This window comes from Dufourea novaeangliae, unplaced genomic scaffold, assembly GCF_001272555.1.
Source record: "Dufourea novaeangliae isolate 0120121106 unplaced genomic scaffold, ASM127255v1 scaffold56, whole genome shotgun sequence".
Classification (NCBI taxonomy): Eukaryota; Metazoa; Arthropoda; class Insecta; order Hymenoptera; family Halictidae; genus Dufourea; species Dufourea novaeangliae.
This window is the reverse complement of record NW_015373942.1, coordinates 5,097,589-5,118,403: the sequence shown is the minus strand read 5'-3', so window position 1 is coordinate 5,118,403 and position 20,815 is coordinate 5,097,589. Positions and strand designations below refer to the sequence as shown.

At 43.8% G+C, this 20,815-nt stretch overlaps 1 protein-coding gene across 2 annotated transcripts in view; it reads left to right on the top strand.

The window, feature by feature from the left end:
- Positions 1–20,815, top strand: part of LOC107185903 (RNA-binding protein Musashi homolog Rbp6) — an 856,487-nt gene that overhangs the window by 479,505 nt on the left and 356,167 nt on the right. The window lies entirely within an intron of this gene.

The following is a 20,815-nucleotide window of genomic DNA, read 5'->3' as shown; positions in this document are numbered from 1 at the left end:
ACGCTCGACCCTCCCCCACCCCCTGTTGTTTCGTATCAGTGAATTTATTCCGACGTAAACTAACTGAGGAACTGTTTGAAACACTGGTCTTCGAAGTAAATTCTCGACGGTAACGGGTATTCGCGGTTGAATGAAACCGATCGGTTAGTTACGCAGGAAATATTTTAGGAACGTCAGCTAACCATTTGTCAGCGACGTTGGCGTTAACTTTGATCGAGAGAGACCTTCGGTAAAATTCGGTGATGTCGTGATCGATCTAAATACGGTAACTTTGAATTGTTTGAAGTTATTTCGTTTCTTCAGAAAAAATCCGTTTCGAAAATCGTAAGAAAGGGATACATATCGAACATTGAAAAATATATCACTATCAATTTCGATTTTCTTCATTTATAGAAACGACCGAATTTTCGCCTACTGATACTTTAAGAAGCCAAATTGGTGATTTCGTTCAAAGTTTAAACGTTTTGAAATTATTTTTCGTATTAATTTCAACAGTCGCGTTGTGAAATTAGGAATCGAAGGAGATGGAACGGTATACACTACCTACGGTCTCAAAACGACGAGTTTTTTCCCCGATAGCTTTTCCGTCGAGTGGCCCGGACACGCTGAAAAATTTGTTAAAAACACGAACACGCGCGCGTGTGCATATGGGATGGACCGGGGAAAATTGGTCGGCAACAACGAATCCATTTTCCAAACCGTTGGAAATGGGTATACGCTTCTAGAAGCGAAACTGTTGCAGTGTGGCCGATGAACTTTAACGCTCGGCCGGGCAACAATAACGGCGGCTTTTATCGGGCAATTTTTAGCGAACGGCCACGGAGACCGAGGGGATCCCTCCAACAACTGCCGGCTAACCATTAAAACATTAACGCGAGTTAATACTTTATAATCGGCGACATCGCGGAAAATTCGCGAGATCGCGGCCGCTCTAGTCGTGACCAGTATTGACACTGCCAGAGATCGAGTACATGAATTTCACCTCAGGCGATAAAATTCCTGTTAAAGAAATCTCTTCATTTTTCGATATTCTATTGTGGTCCTTCGATCCAGATGAAATCTAATTAGAAATAATGAGTAAAAATCTACATATGAATGTACATATAAATATTAAATACATAATTCCTTCGCCAGTGATGACCGATAAAAATGGAACATGCAAATTGTTCATAGATAAAAGAACCAAAGTATTCCTTTTTAAAAGATCCCAGGCAACGATTCACAAACGCGAAAAGCGGGAACGTTTCCGGAAGGACACGAAAGCGTCGGCAAAGAAACGCTTTAACTGGGTTGCAAAACTGGAATCTTCTTACAAGAATGACAACCTTCGTCTTCCATTTTATTCTTTAAAAGGAAAGTTTGTCTCTGATCTGTTCTTCTTGCGTCGTGATTCGTCGTCACGGAAAGTAAGACGTGACCGCCGAACAAAAAATCACTTCCTTACGCAAATAAACCCGCACCGAGGAACGGCGATGTTTCTGCGGTCAAGACTTCGGAACGAGTTAAAAATATTTATTGATATCGGAACGGAGACCTGGCACGACGTTTAATCATCGCAACCAGCCTGAGTATATTTCCGTGTAGCCTGAGTATTTACTTGAAAACACCCGCGTCAACGAGGTGAACAGTTCTAGGACATCCGTGCCCGTGGTATTCGAAACATCGACAAAGAATACGCGTTCCGTTCCGTTTCTTCAACCGCTAGCCGACCGAAACTAGAAACACGTACATGATCGCAATCCCACTTTTAAAAAAATGTAATGTAATGTAATCATTTAATGTAAATGTAAATCTTTATTATGATACTGTCTCAATAGTACATATTTATTATGATATTGTCCCAAGAATAAGACAGTACTGTAGCAGCCAATCTGTTAAATATATTTAATCTGTTCGAGGAATTAAATATATTCAAGCCATTCACGTAATTAAACATTTAGTTTATCAAAGACCTCTAATTATACGCTGTTAATACAAACTACCTCCTTCGTTCATCAAGACTCCTTGCGCTCTCCTTTTCTCCCTCTGAATCCGACTATATATAATTTTTATAATACACGATACATGCACTTTCAGTCACATTCGAAGCAGATAAATTCCACTGGCAGTGATTTATCGCAGGCCCAACAAAAAACGTAGCCACGTTGAAGGTTAAACCTTCCTTCGATTAATTTACGGACACCCCGCAAGAAACAAGGATACATTCGACGCGCGAAACGATGTATTACAATTCCTTATATAGGTCAAGAAACGTATCCCCGCTTTCGTGTTGTCGCTCGCATTAATTACACAGCATCCAAGTTCTCGCTGAATCCAACACCACGAATTAATATCAAATCTAAAATAACAAACGGATTCAGCTCGAGTAACGACGACGAAGAAAAATTCCACTGATCACGTACCGAGGTCGAGCTTTTCCCGTCGTTCCGAGCGTGTCTCCGTTTCGCGCGTGCGATAGGAAAAACCACGGTAACGGAGAAACGAGCCACGACGTAAGAAGGCGATAAGGGCATCTGGTCCGCGGAAGGGACGGAACCAGAAACAAAAGCCATTCTTCGCCAGGCCACGGAAAATCATTTGTGTCCGACACACCGGCTGATAGAAACTTTCTTGACCGTGCTCCGTTTCTCGCCTTCCTTCCAACCCTCGCGTTTTGCTCGTCGCGGACGATTTTGCCCGTTGCGTCCGTCACCGCGGAAACCGCTCTCTTCGCGCAGGTATCAAAAGCTGCGGCTAGGAAAAACGGAAATAAAGGCGCAGAGACACGGAATGGGGGGTTGGGAAGAGGGATGAGGGTGTTCAGAACGGGGACAAGATGGCAGACAAGATCGTCGAGGCGATACGCCGGGAGATGTAAGGAACAACTTCGCGGCAAGTGACGAGAAGCCGACTTTTAACCGTCAGCGGTGCGACGAGCGCAAGTGGATGAAGCCCGTAGGAAAAAGAGGCGACGGAGGCGGCGTGAGACGCGCCCCGGTAAAAGAAAGCCCCGTAGAAGAGAGGATACGACGACGTGAAGGGTGGGCTGGCTGGGAACGCAGGCGACGAACTGGGATTACAGCAAGACGGTAAATAACACGTCACTCGCAACTCCGTTTACTTTGCGCCGCCATGGGTGACGATGCTGAAGTTTGACGAGCGTACAGAATACCTATCGGCGCGTGGATGGTTCCTGTTCTTGCGTGGAAACACGCGGGGGATAGAGGTGTCTGAGGATGAACCGTTAGGTTCGTGTGAAGGTGATCGAATGTTAATTAAATTAGAACTGTAAGAGAATGCAGATAGTCGAAAAATACAGAAGTTACATATTGATTCAAATACATGAATGTCAACATATACAAGGATGTCATGAAACAAGCACTATCATTTTGTTTGCAAATTAATTCTACAGCAGGACTCCCATAAGATGGAAGATACGTTCTGCGTTATATAAATTTCGTGTTACACAGACTCAAGGTGTGAAAAGTTAAAACTAAATAAAAATGCTTTTCTAGTATAACACAAAATAATATGAATTCTATTTCATTTTAGAACAATGAAAATGTAAAGTTTTTTCATTATACGTACACAATAATAACTACTAATTTTTTAATCGCATCATATGGGGGCGACAGCGCATCTTTTTGTTCGTGTTATACGTGGTACTACTGTATTCTTTTTATTATAAGTTTATTCAATCTTTCTAATTATGTCTGAAATATAATTCGGACTCTTTCCGCCCTTCAACAATATTTTCTCACATATTTCTGAAGTTATTTGTTGAACCTGTTGACGAGTCTTGTCCTTCAGCTGCTTAGTTGTGGTGTACTTGTTTACATATACTTATTATTTATTCCCAAAGAAGAAACTGTGGAGCAGGTATAATTTAAAAAAATGATTTACGAATTATTCCGATATTAGCCCGCTACCAATACGCATTTCCAAACTCCTGAGAGTAGCTCGAGAATCGAGATGCGGGAACACCAACGAGGAACTAATAAATTAAACTGTCTGGAACGCCACCCCGGCATAATCTAGCATGTGACGGAAAGGATTCGTTCGACGTAAAAATACCCGTCGCCACGGATGATAGCCCTTTGACGCGATGATGTCATCGTTGGTGATCTATGATCGATTCCCAATATGGATGGACCCCCCTCCTCCCCCCGAGCAATGAATTCACCTTAAGAGCATGAAATGGGCGCACCTCGGTGAAAGCCACTTCATGGTAATTACATCGGCGTTCCCCCGATCATCTGGAAGGCGTTAAAGCGCGAATGAAATCAGCCGGGAACACGGGGATAGGAGAAAAAAAAAAGAAGTAGCCGACGGCGGAGGGTTTACAGCTCACCGCTGCCTCGTAGCGACGGTGGATGATGGATCGGTTCGTGGTGGAATATCGGCTGCGGTGTGTCCCGTCCTAACAGCCATTTCGTAATTACACCGGCAGTGATTCGTTTGTCTTCGTCTTCTCGGGCTATCCGAACCCATCAATAATCTTTCCTAGTTTCTTTCATTATACGCCAGCACCATGGTGGTCATACGTAGGACTAACGCAATAGGGTAGTATCCGACCATGTGTGTCTATTCCGTGGACAATTTTAGGCAAAAACACACGGTGCAAGACGAACCGGTCGAGGGACGAACCAAGGAAGCCGACGAATGCTTTTAGAGGATATTACATACCTCCTCGAAGGATATTAAATTCTGAGATTTATCTCGCCCTCTCCGCGTCGTCCTATCAACCCTACCGTGTTCAGCCACCCGATTACCCAGTCCGGATCCCGGTCTGCTACCCTTGTCCGTACCGTCGGGATTGCTGATTGCAGTGACGCTTTTTGGAAAAGGTATAGCGCCATGGTGTATTACAGCGACGATATTTTAAGAGATCGGTTACGATGCTCTCTAGCCAGGGCCGTTTCTGGCGGGGGTGCAAGAGAAACCCTCGCACCTGGGCGGCCAAACCCAGGGACGGCTGCAGATCGTTTATTGTAACATCATTATTACAAACATTATACATTATTTTTGTGGTTATATGTCGAATAGAATATTCATTTATATAAAACCATTTATTTTTGAAGGATCTTTGTTTTATTTTATGAAAATAAAAAATAAAAAGTATTCCTTTTGAATGACAAATGTTAAAAATAACTATGTATATATAGATATAAAAGTAAACACAGCATATGAAGTTCTTAATTCAATAATATTAAATTAATAAGGGTGGCAATACTGTTTTTGCATCTGGGCGGTCCACAACCCAGGAACGGCCCTGTCTCTAGCGTTTCTGACTGGAAATTTATTCGTGTTGCATCGAGTATAATATAATTAGGAGGAGAATGGTTAAGTGACTTCGTACTGACGAGAAACACCTTATGAGTTGATATGTAACTCTGTAATTTAGTTTACTATCAGTCTATTAACCATTTCCATATTTCTATGACACGTAAAATTGCTGAATAGCAATGTTTCAAAACTGATCAGCTTTTTTCCTTAGAATCGCATTTTTTGTTGGATCACAAGCAGATGCCCTTTATTTTATGGAAACGTATTTTACTGACCAACATGGAAGAATACACAATACATTAATGTATATATGTCTACTTTAGTAATCAAGAAATATTGAAAATTTACTAAATTCAACGGGTATTAACATGCATCAGAAAGTTATGAGCCAGTCTGTCACAGTGCATGATCAATGAAAAGCGAGGACGCAAAGTTTCCGATTGCGTAGCTCGTAGCAGATTCGAAATACGATTTCGTGGCTTGAATAATGGAGAATTATCCGCGCGGAATTAATTCATGGGCGTACGGGGACCGTTCCCGATTATTGCATCTCCCGTGGGTGTACCAGAGCCGATTAGGGTTATATCTGCACTCATATTTAGATCACATCGGGGAATCAGCGATTTTACTGCTTTCCATGTTTATGAAGTGTAACGCCGCCGTAAAGTCCTATTTGAAATTCCGCAAAAATTATGCACATATGAATGAACAAGAATCGTAAGTTCTCCGGATATCGAACTGGCTTATTTAGGGAATTTAAGTATCAATCTATAAAATTTCGAGTACAATGCATCTAGGTAGCATGAGATGCAATAGAAGTAACAAATAGAATATTTCTACTACTGGTATTCACTTCTGATCTCACCCATGTCCTCGCTCTCATAAATACTTATTTTCTTCATTCCATGGTGAACTGTATTCTTCAAAATGTACCTAATAAAATAAAGATTCATAAATGGAGCATGCAACAAGCTCATCACATTGAATTACCACAGGCTCGTTACCGTTCCCATCGCAATAAAAGATCCAACGTCGAACAGGAACTCTCCGGCCCGTCACGATAAATGAGGTACAAATTAACGATTAAAACTACATTAACAGGCGAGAGGAACCACACGAATTCTAACGTTCTCACGGTGTCAACAGTCGAAGACTAAACACACAAACACGCGTGTTCATTCATCAGCGCTTAACGTCGACCAACGAGGTTCGGCAGGCAACGGTACGCGGAAATCCTCAATTAGCCGGGACCACGTCGCCGGTAGAAAGTCGAGTTTTCCTTTGAACGTAAATATCAAAAGGCACACCAGGTGAGGGGCAGGGAAACTGGACGAGCACGTTTGTACATACATACGAATAGCGCACGAAGTCCGTAAATGTTGGCCTTTCGGTTGCCGATGCAGATTCTCCTCGGTTTCGTGTCACTCGGTTTCGGGCGGGCGTGCAGGTAACTAGGTAGAGGGCAGACACGTTGGATAGAGGAAACTAATTACTGGAGTACAAAGGATACGCGGCGTCATTCTGATTGTCACCCTATCCGGAAATGTCAGGGGCCTAACCCTCTCCGTCCTCGCACGGCCCTGTTCTGGCACACGCACTCTCGAGGTAGTTCGGCTCCCGCGCGCATTTATTATCACGGGAGGGGCGCTCCGCTGGCGTCCGTATGATTAATTGTCCCTCCAGCACCGCGGCCGTTTCTTCAGGATGACTTTGCCGCGGAGAGAAGCACGACATCGTTGGATATCGATTTAAGTCGTCGACGCCCCGCGACGTATCGAGGGAACGAAAAACGATTATTTTTTTCGGGTGGCAACGACGAAAATTCGCTGCGGATGACGAGGACATTAGTTATGTTTTTCGATAACGGGCTCTACCGTTGTCGGAATAAATTACAGCGCATGAAACGATGGGATCGGGCCGAGGTTCGCCGCTGCGCAGGGTTCGTTGAGCCCTGCTGGCAAGACGGTCCATTTTACAAGGATGACGTAAAGAAGTAAATGCAACTTACGGGTTGAACCGTCGGTGACCATTAACGGGGAAATAAAGTTCCGTTTTACGGGGGTAAGGAAACGTTCACTTGCTCCTACGGTCACATTGCGCTGGGGGAGGAACATGAAACCGAAAACGCCCCTGAAATGGTACGGAATCTTTAATGGTCGAATAATAAAAGTTAATCAAGACGGTAATGAGTAAGCAAGATGGAATGGTATTTCACCGGTGTGATTCACGGATTTTTATGAAAATTTCGGTGGTGCAGCTAGTCGTCATTGAATGTACCGTGGTTCATTCGTTTATAGTACCTTCATGTTTGATTTCTACCTGTAATTTATCCACTTTAATTTGGGGCAAAAAATTAATGAAACATGAAAACTTGTATGGCGAAATCTTTGATATATTAATATTCCCTTTAAAAGACGTTTGTTTCATCAGAGATTTGAGATTTTCATGACCCGGCATTTATAGGCATTATATTTTAAGATTCTCACGATTATTCGATTCACAATATAATAATTCCTGCGACAAATATCGTTTTTGCTCGTCCTCTTGTGTCTCATCGCCGGTTTTATTATTTACCATGAAAGGGGTGAGTCAACGTCGGGTCGAACGCATCGGTATCAGAATTTTTTTTAGCCAGCACCGTTGCTTCGTTACAGAAAAGAAAAGCCTTCTCCTATCCCGTTGCTTCCGGCCAGGAGTGAGCTAATTATAATTTAATTTTTGTTTCACGGATATCGTTACCATCAGTCACGGTGTTCTCCAACGGTTTCGATCTATAAAGGTATAGTATTCCATTTCATGGTAAGAAGAGTGTCCTTCCCCTTCTACTATTCCGCTTTTTTTCCCCACAACAATGTATTTAATCGTTTCTACCGTCATTAGCGTCGACATTTCTGGAGAGAATAATAAAGACTTGTTTCGTACAGGAATTGGATATCCGTATTGTATAACAATTCACTTCTCGTTTGTCGAACATCATTCGTACTGAAGTAGATCAGAAATTATTGCAGACAGGTTTAAGCAGTCGAGTAAACTGAAGTGAATCAAACTTTGGAAACCTACTCCGAATAAGATATCAAAGTATTAAATTAATTACGTGATACTCCGTGAAGAGAGTATGAGAGTGACTATAATGGCCATAATTACGTGTTATATATATACACAGGGTGTTAATAAAAATGCGGGACACTTTCAAAGAGTGGATTCTACACTCCAAACTGAGAGGAAACTAAAAAATAACGAAATTGCGGTTGATGCTTCGTTTCCAAGTTATTAATTTTTATAAACACCCTGTATATCGTTCACAAGGACTAATCTCTACCACAAGCACAGGCATTAAACTCTGACAGCCGCGTCAAAGCTCGTTTCTCCCAAAGTGTTCCCTCCCAAAAAGAGGTAAATTGGGTACCCGAGTGTCTTTTGTTTCGAGGCGAGCCGCAATTCCGACCCTCGGGCGACTATCTACCACCGAACACCGGCCTAACTTCGTTATCGCGGACAGGTGGATATTTTCAAGGGATATCCAAGCCACGAAGGTCCTGTTCCCGATGTCGCCGGGACGTTTTAAGCTTTCGACTATTTGCACCTTTTAACAACGCGCCATCTCCTGTAACCACGCCGACCATTTTAACGGGCCTGCCTATTAACCGAATGGTAGGTTGTCTCTGGTCTAGGACTAGGTAACCCCTTGGCGAATTAACCGGCATGGGGGTCCCCTCCTTCCAAGACCTTCTTTTTCTAACCACCTTTTGCATCCGCGAGCGCGCGTTTGGTTATCTCGCTCTTCCTCTCTACGGGTCTGTGCTGAATCGCCCAGCATGCTCTGAACGTTAATGTAATACGCAAGGTCTACCAGCGTTAACTTACACACTGTGTGTGTGTCCGAGGATTACCGCGTCGTTGCTTATCTGCGCCCGCCAGGTTCGTGTTGGTATACCACGACGACGGTTCGCCTCCGGAGATATGCACGTTTCAATTTATTACTCACTGCAGACAGACTCCGAATTCCCACGTTATACCTTTTGCCGTCCCTCTGAATATTTCAGATTTCCGTCGCAACACCGTCCTCGCCGCGCCGTAAACTAGACCCACGGAGTTGGCCGCCTTTTGTCACGTAGACGGACATAAATCTCTTTCAACGGAGAAAACGAAGAGGCGCGCGCGCGCACATGGTGTCTTCGATATTAATGGAGAAATGTCTACGTGGCGAGTTTTAAATTGTCGGCGACGGTGTAACGAGGCCGGGCTCTTCCCGATTTCGGCAGGTTTTTTCTGTCCTTTTTGCTCGCTGTGGAATTCCCACGACGGGTTATTTCGATATTGAAAATAGAACGGAAGTGCAAATGGCCTGGACATCTCCGTTGGTCGTAGACAGTTCGGTTTGCGTGGAGTATAATAAGGGTATCGGTTTCACGCCTTGAACTTCGTTTTCCTGGCGTCGAGAGCGGTGGCGCGGAGTTATTACAGTTATGATTAAAATGGACTTAGCTTTAATGATGTATATGTATACAGTGTGACCCAAAATAGCTGCGACTCCCGGAAATGAGGGGTTTCTGGGATGATTTGAAACAACATTTTTCTTAGTAAAAATGTTATCCGAGGCTTTGTTAACGAGATATTAACGAAAAACCCCGCCCAATCAGAAAGCGAGTCTGCCGGCCAAGCTTCCGCGGTAGCGTTGGCTACGCGTTGCCATTGGTAGACTATGCTACCGCGAGAACTCGACCGGCAGACCGGCGTCCTGATTGGTCGGGGTTTTTCGTTAATATCTCGTTAACAAAGCCTCGGATAACATTTTTGCTAAGGAAAAAGTTCTTTGAAATCATCCCAGGAACCTCTAATTTCCGGGCAGCAAGTCTATTTTGGGACACCATGTATATGTGTCACCGTATAACTTTACGCTCTTCAAAGTACGCTACCGTGACAGCCGAGTTCAAAATTGAATACAGAAGCTTTCCCACTAAATCAACAATCAACGAGAATCTCCCCTTGTTCGCGTTTGCACGTGTCCGAAAGTTGACAGAACCAGCGGAGACAGGATAGGAAATTGGGTTGACGAAAGTGACAGAGGTGGGGTGGTATGGAAGGAACAAGATAGAGGAACGTCGACTGGATAAAAGAAAGAGACGACAGAGAATTGGGGATGGAAGGCGATTTCGTCGCGAGTGGCGAGGAGTTCGATAACGAAGATGATTGGAAGCACGATTGGTGGCAACGGTAACTGCGTTAACGGGGTAATAATAACCAATCTCGAGGCGATTTCCTCCCGGCTCGACCAATCAGAAGACGCGCCCTTATTTCCGTCCCTGGCCCCGTCGCGTGCCTCTCGCCGTGGTGTAATCGAATTTTTGAGCAGCACGTTTTCAAATCTCGAAAGTCGTTCGCCCCTCTTGTAGGACGGCACACGGGGACCGCGTCTCGCACCCTTCTTCCGAGGGGACTGGGGTGAAAGGGTGTCGGAATACGGCATCTGATTCACCGTTCGGTTGCAGCTCCTTCCCCGGTAGTCGAAGAAATCGAAGAATCCTCGGATACCACTCGACACTCCGGCAATAACAATCCTTCCGATCGGATCACGGCGCGTTTCGCTCTCTATCGCGGCGTGTCTGCGATACCGCTGCCAAATTTCAATCAAACTTGGCCAAATTTCAGAAGCACCGGGAGAACATTCGATAGGACCATACCGTTCCGTCTCGAAACGATTCACTGATATCGCCGGTAAGATAGTTCCGGAAGTCGTGATTCTCGTAAAATCCATCGTATAACCAGCCGTATATGCTTTCCGTTTAGCAGTCGTCGTTTAGGATTGCAGACGATCGGGGGGTACGCGTTTCCTTTATCTTTGCCTTGGCAATGGAAACGAACTCCTTGTCACGGTTGACTAGCTGCCGTCTCAACGACTAGTTGTCTACGTATCCATCCGTGACAGTTTACACACTGAGATACTTTGAGGTGGTACATCAACCGGTTAACGTCGACGCGTCCGGCGAAACAGTTGTAACGCGACCGGAAATACACTTTGAGAGTTCGAGCTGGGCTCGCTTTTATATCGCATCCGTTTCGTCGACGTTTCCTATTCCCCGGGTTTTTGGCGCTCGACGTCCGGCAACGCTCGGCTTAGCTGCATCCAATAGCCTTCCTACCGAGTCGTTTCTTCTTCTGAGCACGCGACATTCTTGGCGTCGGAAGGGTGCACCAGGCGATTCTGGTGTCCTTTTGCTTGTCTGGCGCAAGGAGCGTCCACGATGGACGGTAAATCGCAAAAGGAACCCCGATTGCCTCCTAAGAAAAGCGTTTATAGAGCTAAGCCAACTCGTAAAGGAGGCGTGTCTTGGCCCGGAGACAAAGCCGCCAGATGTCTCTGACGGCCCCCACCACTGACCATCGATGTCCCTTCCGATTATCCCTTTATAGTTGCCCTTCGACCGTCCACTTTGCGTTCTCCGTTTCTCGCCTCCCTGTCTCGTGTCTGTCGACCTACTTCTAATAAACCTTTCTTTTCGTGCTGTACACACGGAATATTTTTATCTCGTTTTCAATATTACGTCCACCCTCGACGTGGCGATTCGTGATTATTGTGATTTACCGAGTAACAGATTTACGATTTTTGAACATGTGGTACACGTTTACGTGTATGTTCCGTTTATCACGAGCCCTGTTACTTGGAATTAAAAGACTAACCTTGTGCTTATAGTTGCTTCTGGAACTGTACCTATTAATTTCTGGGACTGTAAATTACCGCTTTTGGAATTTCATCGTCTGCGAAATCTTCGAACTAGATTTCTGGATTTCGACCGACTAATAATCGCTGTCAACTTTATTAAATCGAAAATGTGTAAATTACATATAATTCCCGCGACAGTGAGAAACAACTTGAAGCGCACGGTCGCCGCTATAACATAATCGGTACGACGGAAAATCCGTCATCCGCGCGGTCAACCCTGAAGCGTACAGGCGATTGATCGATAACACCGGTGAATTCGTTAAGCAAAGGGCCCACGACCGAGGCGGTCGGGGCAGAGAGAGGGCGTCAGGTAATTTCGTTGGCCAGTCATTCACCCGTCTCGTCGACGTTTCCGTCTCTCGGAGTTTTTGAAAGAAACTTCCGACGTTTCTAGCCGAAGATTCGTACGGAACGAACGAACCGGAAAGGAGATGGCGGTGGAATTGGCTAAAAGCGGAGGTGGACTGTGGGAATGTAAGGGAGAAAGGAGGGTTGCTGGATTCCCGAACGGAAAAGAGCCGTGTGCCATGTACCCCTGGTCTCGGCTAACTTAGTCTCTTTCCCCTTGCAAGTTCGGTATAAGTTCTAGATATAAGCTCTCCGCCTTATTTTGCTCCATTTCCTGACTCTTAATTACTTTGCTAATTCTTAACTAGGAACCTCGGCGTCGTCCCGGAGTCTGAAATAACAACTCGTATCCCCCCACGCCCCTTTCCCCGCCCCTCTTCACCGCCATTCCCCTCGTCTTATCTACTTACCTCGCTTCGGACTGTTTAAACCGAGGCAATTCTTTTTTCGTCCTCCCTACCCGGCCCACGTTCTGTACCTCCGCCAAGCCAACAACCAATTTCGTTCACCGTTAACATAGGATCGTTTACTTGCAAAACGGATCCCGTCCGAGGTCGACGGAGAATTATTTGCCCCGAAGTTGTAGCCCCCCGTGCTTGTCTGGGCTTCGAGGAAGTTTCTTATTCGGCTCCAATTGTTAATGCGTCCATACATTGCCTGGTTCGTCTTGCGCCGTCCTTTAGTCGAGGTTTCACTGCTAGTTCCAGCTCTGTTATTGATCGTTTATGTACTTTATAGTTTAGGGAAAATATTTATGTTTTACTATTATCCTGTATTATGAGTGGAGATCGAAAGAGTACGAAGAATTCATTATTAGACTGGAGTTTTATGCAAAATCACATTTTCTAAAATAATACATACAGGCATGGGTAAATGTAGGAATTCCCTTCTTCCCTTTAGTATCTTGTTGGGTTTAGAATAAAATAGATGACGCATTGCATTTGATGAAACTTTTGTCTTTTATTCGACTTCTCAGCGGACTAAAATCGGCAGTCTATGGAATTAGTACTTACAGTGAAATATTCGGTGAAAATAGACAATCGAACATTTTGTTAGGTCTGTTTGTTAAAAAGATCGTGATCAGCATGGACATTCGTAAAAATATCGTGTCATAAACTGTATACGATTTAAGAACTGTCACCATGCCGGAATTGATCGGTTTAATAATTTTTCAATCTGTTAATCGATAGAGCGAGTTTAAAATGTTCGACGGAACGCTTTAAATGCAGCGCATCGGGGGCAGTCGCGGGAACACATAAATATCCATTCCCACGCATACACGCGAAACGCGTATGATACACGACGTTCCGAAACGAACCCCATATATTCGGGTTGAATCAATGATTGCCACCCCGGCTGTATCGAGTATCTCGGCGGAAGATCGTCCGGAGTTACTTCGAGATGCAGGGATCCAATGCCCGGCGCGTCATAAATTCCGCTATCGGCAGGCAGTCTCTCACCACACCCCTTTTTTCTGAGGTGGAACGGGGGTGGTCCGGTCGGCCGTTGTTAAACTTGCGGCCAATAAATCAGGCGAACTCGTATAAATTTGTTACCCACGAAAACGTACGTGGATAGCCTCTCTTACCCTTCCATTTCTCTAGTTTCTTCTTTCCCTCTACTTCGGTCCGTACGCGTTTCTTACGAACAGAGAAAACTGTTCTCTTGCACGCGTGTTACTCGTTTTTCCCCGCTTTCGCCCCCGGGGCGATCCGCTTTCAACCCTATCTGCCGGAACGACTCGCGGGGCCGAGACCACCCTCTCGCCGCGTTTACGACCGTTTTCCACGTGCATTTTTATCCGTTGCGTAAATAACTACCGCGGCCATAAAACCTGATATACCGCCGATGCGGATTTATATATCGCCCACGCGATAGATGCAACCCTCTCACGGATGGTCAGCCGTCCGACTAGCCAACCGATCGCTGGCCACTTCTCGGATTTATAGGTGTTTTCTATGAACGCCCGCACCAAGTGGGTACACTCGTACTCGCGTTCAAAATACGGCATTATCATTTTCTCTGTGCGTTTAGTGCGCTGTCTTCGAAACGAAAGTGTTTGTGTACCGTGTACACTGTTGGATGTACAATTACACTGGGACTTTTTGGATAGCTGTGTTCTTTCGGCGTATAACGATTCTAGAATAGATACTACAGAGCTACTTTATCTAAGAAGAACTCTGGCATCACAGGCAATTAATTCTCATAATGTTCTGTAATTAGCGGAGCATTCGAAAAATCGTAGCCACGAGCCCGAATTTGTCCGTTTAACCAGGAACGAAATTCTCGTCGTTTAAGTATCTAATCGAGATAATTCTGGGGGGATAAAATTAACGACGCCAGAAACAAAAGAGGACCTAACTGCACAAAACGTGGGGGGAGCAGGCGTAAATGGGTTGAAACAGAGTAGCGGCACTAGGTTGAATATGGAGCATTGTCCAATCAATGCACATTGAGGCGCAGGTAGAGGCAGAAGCAGAAACGGAGATTCCCGCCTGTACGTCCCACCTCCCGCATCTACATCGTGATCTGACGGTTTCTACCCGAGTGCCACCCTAGCACCAGTAACATTCTGGTATCCGCAGGCGGCGTAGCCTATCTGCCAGCCGCGAATGCTACTCCGGTGATTTAGGCGCCTCGCTAATTACCCCGAATGGCCGTCCCGGATTCACTTAGCTACGTTCTTGATATCCCATCCCTTAACGGTTGTACGATCGGACTGTTAAATAGTGTACATCGACCACATTGAATCGCAATCTTTGATAACAGTTCCTTTCGACGGTGAGATAACAATAGACAACCTATAACCTGTGAACAGTTTTGAGAAGCGTGCATTATACAGGATGTTAATAAAAATGTGGGATATTTCCACAGGATTGATTCTACATGCCAAACTGAGACGAAATTGGCAGGATCCACCTTGTGAAAGTGTCCCATATTTTTATTAACACCATACATAAATATATTGAAAAGCTGAAATTAAGAGATCAAATAAGGGCGTGAGCAGAATATACTTCAGACCTTCTTTTCTGTTTAAAGACGACTAATGATAAGAAGTTAAGCAAACTAAAAGTTACGGTGAAATTGAATGCGAAATATTCAACAGAAATTCATAACGCAGTTGTGTAAAAAGTCGAGCAGGATATTTTACGATCAAGTGAAATAAGTACTATTTTCGATCGCAGGAATTGAGTCGTGTTCCGCCACACACGAGTAGAAGAAGGAATGGTAACTGATTGCACAAGGGGGACAGGGACTATTACGGATCAGAAACCTGGGGACTGTGTGGGTGTGTAGCCAGGGAAGACCAATGCGGATTGTCTGTGAGCAGACAAGTGGAAATGGAGACAGTCTCCAGTGGGCAGGGGGAATCCAGTGCCTATCTAGTCAGGCGAGAGGATGGGGTAAAGTGGAAGGTCTTTAACCCATATAAAGTATTCTACCCTCCAAGAGACTGAAATTAGTATTCTACTTTCTGTTCTGGAAACTCTTAATATTCCGAGAAAATTATTTCTGCAAACTTCCTTTTTTCATCCTCTTTTACTTCCTTAACGTGTTCTTCTAGACATGACAATCTGATAAATTGCATGGCTATGAAAACTGCTCTTGGTGAATAGAAAAATATTATTGAAACAATCTTAAACATTTTTGCACAAATGGTTCTTCCCTTACAACATATAACTGTAATCGACATCGAAGCTAGATAACATCCATTTAATAACTGTTCACGTTAATTAGTTCCACGCGATGAAGCAGCATTGACGGATTAATCATACAGATTAGGTTTCCCTAAATCGGGAATCTCAACGCAGGAAACTGTTACTGTCACCTTAGTCGACTAAGTGCGCCGTAACCTGGGGTAGGAAACTGGTCGGTGATGGCCGCGGTCGTCCTAATCAACGGATTGCACCCTCAGGAGTCGAAGTTCTGACAAATGAAAAGAGAATGAAAAAGAGGGAGGAAGCGAGCAACGGAACGACCGTGCGACCCCACAATGTGCGTGCTTCTTAATTAAATTTCTGCTGACCGAGATTGCCCATCGAGATACGCCGCAGAAGTTTCACTAGAGCTCGCTGATGTCGCATTAGCCGCACTGGGAACTACTACGTTCATTATCAGTGACTGCATCACGCAAACGCTTGTAGTATTTATTGGTAGAGAACCACCGTGATTCTCGAAATGTAGTTTCACTATAGTTCGTAGTTTGACTATACAATGATTGCTTAGACATTCTGAATCTTTTAATGAGACATCGTTTCTATCCATTTTTACAGTCTCCGTTTTAGATATCCTAGATGTGATTAGTTATCGTGCTAAAATTACACAGGGAACCTTAATTTTCCCCCGTCAGCAGCAGTGCTAGTTCTCGTTCAAATCCTTATCCATGAAAACAGACTCCTCTTCGACATTACTGCTACTCTCACCGACCAATAAAGATAACTCCACGCCGTTGGTACCAGCTTGTATACGGTCGTTTTAGGGAAAAAAGTGCTGTAAAGAGAAACCGTAGGCCAAACTGAGTGAGACATTACAAGTCGATGTGCGTAGTTCAGGATGGAATACAACGTACTTTAGATATTGTCGAGTCGTTACATATTGCTCGTCGACCAACCAGGTTGCAGAAGGTGTTATGAAGTTGATTCAGCTGAACCCTAGGTCGAGGGGAATCGTTTACGGTGGGCTAAGTCGTCAGCCTAAAGCGCGACGATAACATCTTTGCCATAGTCCCCAACGTTTCCGTATATGTGCTTGCATCCTGATGCTACCAGGGGTCGACATTCACTTTTCCAGAAAATATAATAGTACCTGCGATATGATGTGCAAAGTGTGAGTTTCGGGCGACATATCGTAAACGAATATGCCCAAAGTCCAGTTTTTGGTATTGTATCGCTTACATTCTCTTAATTCAATTCTAATTATAATTGGATATATTGAGACCGATTACATTAGCATTACGCAAAAGTATATACCAACTAGTCTTCGAACAGTGCATTAAGCAAGAGAAAAAGGGAGTTTGTCCTTTCTTTTGAAGGAAGCAAAACCCTTTCTTGGAACAACGAATGAAACGAGACGGGTATTTATCCAGTCAAAGGGAACGGGAACGCTATCTAGTTAATCAAGTGAATTAAGAACTCTGTTGAGTCAGGCAAAAGGAATGGGATCATTGTTTGCGCAGGCAAGTAGAAGGAGAAAGGTATTTAATTATTCATGCAGAGTGAAAACTGTACGCACTCGGGCGTCGGGTATGAGAATAGTATTCACTTACGATAAGTAGAATGTCAACAGTACCTAGGCAGACGAAGGTCATGAAACAGTGGTTAGTCATCACGTAGAATGATGTCAGTATATAGTCAGACAAAGAGAATGGCGACAGTACCTCGCTAGACAAAAGGAATGTAGTCTGTATATATTCAGGCGAGTAGAATGACTGCGATGTCTAGTCATGTAATTAGAACGAGGACAGTCATTAGTTAGACAGGGAGAATAGCACCATGCTAGACAAGAGAACTGTACATGCGTAGTGAGACCAGTTCATCGAGAGTGACACCCAGTAGTTCAAGTAGAGTATGATCTGTTCAGAGTCAAATAAGAAAATTAGAAACCATTTTGTGAAATCTTTATACTAGTACTTGTTTCACGATATATTATGGTAACTTATTTATATTTTTTTTTAACTATGAGGGTCGATTTTGTCCATTGAGTTGTCATGATAATTTATAATAGTGTCTTCATTATAACTTTGTGTAAGGTTGTGTGTAGTATACTCCATCGCCCCGTCTTATGTTTAACTACACGAGGCTCAGCATTTAAGGTCTCCCGTTCCATCATGCTTCGACGTTACCGATGAGTAAAGCTCGCTCCTAAATTGTTACCCTTTCATCCAGACTCATCTCGCATGACGTAAAACTATAGTAAAGGAAAAAAAGAGAACAGCGGCGCGTACACAATGTTTCCCTTTCATTTATCATTCAAGCGTGCAGCTTCCCGTCTAAAATCCTGTTCCCGTAAAGTATTTCCTTTAGTACACGCAATAAATTTTTGCCGTCTCATTGGTCGTTTGTATTTCCAGCAGTAACTCCGGCTGATAACTTTGGAGCGATGGCGATTTCGTTTTACGGGAGTTTAATTCCCGCCATAAACTGATTCCATTTTACATTCGCGTAAATACTGGACCATGCTGTCGTGTTTTTTTCTCTCCTTTGTCTTTCCACGCCCTTCGAAATACTCTTTCGGTTCATTTTATTCTATTCTTCACGTTCACGAGGTGCACGCCGCGGTAACTCTCGCGAGACGAGGCCACGCCACGATATTTTTCTACACTTGCTGGTAGAATTTAAGCGAAGAATTAGCAGCCCACGATGTCCCTTTGAGGTACGGTTATCCGCGACAAGAATGCTTCCTTCGACAAAGTAAACGGTATAAAAATTGCACCCCGTCGGTAGAATACATTCAGAATTTATGTCGAGGCGCCTGCTGCTCTGATTATTCCATGCGAGCTATTTAAAATTTTATGAATCCAGCGCTCTGTCAGCGATAAAATTAAAATTACTTGACGCTCCTAAATGCTGACGCGATAAAACTGTTCCATGAACGTAAGAATTGGATTCAATTCTTTATTACTAGAAAAATGTTTGCTGCTTCCTATGTATATACTATTAAGAAAAGTATCAATGTATTTTAGACCAAAAGACATACCTACAAATTTTTGGGTGTCTATATTATCGAGATTCACGTAAGAGAAGTTTGTCATAAAGTACGAAGTAAGATATTGATGCATGTATACCTGAAATCAGGACATAGGAAATGATATAAGCGGGCAAACATCAGAAAGGACTATGACGATCTTGCAGTTATGGGATCTGACTGTGACGACCATCGAGTGGCAGTCGATTGTACGATTCCGAGATTGTGGACCTTAATTGCGTCGACCCAGGATCGTGAAACGAACCCTCGAGTTACACAGGTCGGTAGCCACAACTTTAGGGTCGTTGAAACCGAACGCGAAAACCCTCCAACTCACCGAATCCGTACCATGAGTACCTTCTACCTTTTGCCCACACGAAAGAAACTTAATTGAAACTGATAATACTCGTGATATCTAACGATCCTACTTAACGCTAAACATCAAGTACAATCTAATTACCGTGTGTAATCAATGATTTTCAATTTAAAATTATATAATTCAATTTTAAATTATAGTATAAACATGTAGGAAGTAAACTTGTGTATATTAAGAGCATGAGATATTTTCTCTTTAGGGAGGAACTTATCTTCTGACACATTCATCAATCAAATACTCCTTTGGATTTTAAGGATTCATAGGGAGATGCGTATGTTTGTTGTTTACCATCTGGCCTTTCTTGGTCACGTACGGCTGGAAAAGATGACAAGAAGGGTCAGTCGAATTTAAATAAGGAAACAATGAACTTCAAACACCGCCCTTAATCTCTGTCAAACTCTAAGGCGAGTCTAATTTCTCAACCTCCAACCTCTGTCGTTCACTCAGACTTCAGATATACGTCAATTTTTCTCTATTACGATGAAAGCCAGTCACTTATGCAATATGTTAGAAATTTGGTAATCAATTTAATATAATATAGACGATCGGTTAGATCATCAGGTAGATCACATACATTTATTGATTAGTGCATGCAAATTGATACACCAGGAAGAGGATAGTCAGAAACACAAATAATATTTCGCTTTATCTTTTCTACAATTCCATAATATTATTGTCCTGTTTCCGTGTGCATTTACAGTTAACATTTCTGAAGCTATTTTCCATCATTTCCTTACATGGAGTTAGTTTCTCCCTCTTCATGTGCATTAAATCGTTCACTCCCTAATTATCGTTACGAGGTGTCCATAGAATCATATTATAACTAAGGCAAAGTCCTTTTGTTTTTCATCCTACCATTTAATAAAAATCGGTCCTCGCATTTTTCCAATATTCTCGAATTCCATGCACCTTAACCGGATTTACATTATCAACCGTTTTCCTATAAATAACAATATTTACCTCCGATCGAAATGAAGCGAGTCAGGGTGTTGACAGTATAAACGTTGAATCCGATAACTTGACGCATTCGTAATCCGCTCGTCGCGCGAAACGCAAACATGTACCGCAAAAGAATAATCCAACACGGCATCCCGATTTAATCGATGGAGAGAACGAGGGGGAAATGGGGTGGGTCAGGTGCGAGTCTGTTCCCTCTTTTGCCCGCGATCGCCGTGGGCTGATTTACTTTGCCCGCACGGCGTGACTCGAAGGGCGAGCGCGGAGGCGCCGCTGGTTCTGTTAATAATTCGCGGCGGTTGTTACCCCGCGGGCTTTTCATCCCTCTCCCACCATTCGTGGCCTCCACCCCATCGCCGTCGTGCTACCCATTTCACGGCGACGGCACCACCAGCAGCGCCGCCAGTAACGCAAACACACCGCTGTCTAATTCGGTTAGTCGACCCGCAAAAATTATATCCAAT